Consider the following 3,915-nt stretch of genomic DNA (forward strand, 5'->3'; position numbering starts at 1 on the left):
ATTATGACTACATTATCTGTGTTTAAATCATTGTAAAAAGTGTGTCTCCACCCCACAGAAAAATAACACACAGGAGTATCTCTGACTCTCTTTTTTTTATCTTTTAAGGAGACTCGTCTCCCTCAGGAATATATTCAATTCAATTCAATTTTATTTATATAGCGCCATAACAATACAATTGTCTCTAGGCGCTTATATATCAATATCAATTCGTAACGGACTATAACCCTCTTGTAAAGCCCTTTTTAACAATGCACCCAGAGGCCTATCAGGGGGCCCCACAGGAAAACAGAAATTTTAAAGTTTGTTCCCTTCATACAAGGCGAACAGGAAAATATATTGCTTGTTTCCCATTTTGTAGTATTACTCTCACTTATCAGGAGATCCTACAGGAAAACAGAAATTGAAAAGTTTGTTCCCTTCATACAAGGCGAACAGGAAAATATAGAGAAATATCCGGAGAAATAGGCCTAGAGAGTTTTCAACTTCAGATATAACCTTTAGCGTTTCCAAAATGAACGCTACCCTTCCATTATACAAGAAGGTGAGGAGTGCTTATAATCAATTTGCGCGCGCTAACCTTCCTTGGCAACAGGCTTCAGTTTACTTATAACCTTTAGCGTTTCCAAAATGAACGCTACCCTTCCATCATACAAGAAGGTGAGGAGGATTATAGCATTCAGCACTTTTAGCGCTCCAAGAACATGAAAACTACAAAACAGGAGTCTCTCTAACTTTAGCAATTCGTTCAACACATGAGGCATGCAAGAAAAAGTCCTCCATCGAACCTTTGTTCCCCTTTACACCCCGCAGCAAACATGCAAAAAGTTAGTCTCAACCCCACTTGAAAACAAGTGTATACAAACCAAAACAAACAAGAACCATATACTGGCGTTCATTTTCAACAAACAAACAATATACTCACAAACAGCTCGGAGTCCAACCCCTATAATCTAATTCAATTCTTTCACTCTCGGCTCTCCATGCTGGCAGGCCCTGGCCTCCTTCCAATTCAAGTTGGAGGTCTTTAGCAAAACTGAGTCTTGTACTCCGTACCGATTAGCCCAGCGTGGAGAGTCGATGAGGTTGTTGGAATCCCGGACACGAGCCCCCAATTATGATAGGTGAAAATTCACCCTAGTTACCTCAGGACTCCGGAGCTGCATATAAGTATATTTATTAGACAAACAACAATTGCAATCGGGCTCACTCCCAGCACAAGGCTGAAAGTGAAGCAATGATAAACACATCGCACAAGGTTTATATAGACAGAAGTTGAGCGTTCAGCAGGGAAAACCACGTGGTGGATTTCTGATGTCCGAGGCAAGAATGGAAGTTTTGCAAGGTCGGAAGAAGCACAGTTCGACCCTTCTTATCACTTCTGGTCTAAACATGCTCTTGTACATGTGCAGACCAAGTGGCACCTAATATTCTAAGTTACACACACGCAGAAACACAGAAAAGCCATGTTCCTGCTTTCATAAGCACATGATTCATACAAGGAATATATTAATACAAAGCACTTGATTATTATATTCTTAAGTCATTAACAGTGTTTGGAAATTATCTCCATCACTTTCTCCAAAGGGAATTGTTAAATCAATAAAGTAAATTATGTGCTCACACTTAGAATAAAACACCATGTCTGGTCTCCTAGTCACAACAATAGACTGTGGAACTTGAAGTTGTCTAATGACATCAGCCAGCATTCTCTAATCCCGCACCCATTTTCCTAGCCTGACGTTGTCATACTCATAATTCTAGTCAGAATATGAGTCTGATACTGCTCCATTGGGCTGTGATTATGGAGCGTGTTTCAACCGAACCAGGAGAAAAAATGCCTCTTCGCTTAATTGGTTACCTACAACCAATCAGAGCAAAGTAGTATGTGACCAGGGCCAGCTGATAAATTAAACTTTTACCGAATCCCGTAGGAAGGACGGAAAAAAACATCTTTTTGATCTACAAATGCCTTGATCGCGTTTCTCTGTTCCTCTTTCAAAATGAATGCATTGTCAATGTCTAAATGGACTCGAATCTATACATTTCAGCTCTCCAGCGGCAGCCATGTTTGTTGAAAACGAATTCAACCCGTGTGTTGGTGACGTGGTTGATTACGTTACGGTTGATCATCTGTCCATCATCGTATAAAGCCCGCCCTGACAATTTGATTGGTCCGATCAAGTTCTTGATCGGCCATAATTTCTCCCCAACAGAGTAATGCCAGACCGAACTTCCCGACCTAAAATTTTGTGGGCGGGGCTCAGTTCGTCTGGCATCCAGGCTACCATTTTCCAGTACTGTGTGTACATGCCTAGTGCCCACTTTTCTGCTCCTGTCGCACAAAAGAAATCCTACTGTCCCTAACCAGCAAAGAGTCAAACCAGCTCAACCTGTTTGTTAAGAAAAGCAAAAGCAGCTGGTTTTGTTATGTGTGCTCACCAGTGTTGTGCATGAACGCGTTCAAAAGAACGCGTTCATTGAACACGTTCATTTTTATGAGAACGATGAACTGAACGCAACTTCATGACAAATAATGAATTTGAACGGTGAACACGTTCATATTATCTGAGGTCCAGCGCCACTGAGGTCTAGCTAAAACATTACGGAATGCTTTCCTTCTGCTGAGGAAAGACGCTGTCTAAATCGAATGCTTGTACCATGTCGTTGCTCAGTACCTGTTAAAAAGGCCATAGTAATTATTTGTTAAATTGCCCAGACAGACCATGTTTCGGTAAATGACCATATTTGGTAATTGCGTTGGTCATGTGACTCCACTTCTCACGGTGCAATGTTTTGATATCGCTTCATGGCATATTTAGATGGAGTAGCAGTTAACTTCGGGCATATTTTCACATAATTGAACGTTGCACTTTGTTGAAGTTATGTGCGTCCATGTATACGTGAGTTTGACTTTGTAGCCTACCTTGTCAGTATGTGTTTGTTATAGTTTAGCTTTCTCATCATTGTTACGAGCACTGTCACTTAATTGATCCAGCATGATGCACTGTTCGTGAACTCGCTTAGCATAAGCTGCTAATGTACAAATACGAATGGTACAGGGTTTACCTATGCTAACTTTTGAGCGGTCTTTCATTTAGTGTACATGCCCTTGTTGAGATTAAGCCAGTAGCATATCATTGTTGAAGAGCAAGTTATTATTATTAGTTCCCTGTATAATTCATTATTTAAATGGTACTACATACTAATTAAAAAAAATGAAAATGAACTGAACTATGAACTAGTTCAGAATTTAAATGGTGAACTATGAACGTGAACGATTCATGTTTACTTGTATGAACTGAACTTTGAACTAGTTCATGAGAGGTGTGAACGTGCACAACACTGGTGCTCACTACCCACTCTGTTGAACTGACACAGTTTACTGCATTCATCGCCCATCTGTCCTCAAACCACATGTGCACACATACTTTGTTTAACAGAATATACAAGAGTACCCTCACAGATTGCTCTCGTATACATACAATGTCTTGATAAACAAAATGCACATTTATGTGATATGCGCATGTGCACCCCAGTCTCAGCAGCGGAGATGCTGATTGATGTTGATGGTAATGGTAATGTGATGATTAATATTGTAATGAACTCTGTTTACTGGCCACAGTGGGTACGCCCCGCCAATGGATTAATTATGACCGGCTGAAGGTGGGTGAGACACCTGTTGCCTGTTAAGGGTGTGTGATTGTTCCTAGAGTAGGATGTAAAAGACAGTCTGAATCTGGGGGCAGAAAGAACGCTTGGCAGCACTAAGAAGAGAAGCATTAACCTTCTGTGGACTATTGTGTGATCGTGTGTTTGAGTGCAGGGTGAGTTATCCCCCGGCCGGGGTTAATGGCCAATCCCCTCCCCTAGTTTAAGGGTCATTGTGCCGTCTTCGGTAAGCTCTACGCTAAC

The sequence above is a fragment of the Clupea harengus genome, chromosome 4 (genome assembly GCF_900700415.2).
Source record: "Clupea harengus chromosome 4, Ch_v2.0.2, whole genome shotgun sequence".
Taxonomy (NCBI): Eukaryota; Metazoa; Chordata; class Actinopteri; order Clupeiformes; family Clupeidae; genus Clupea; species Clupea harengus.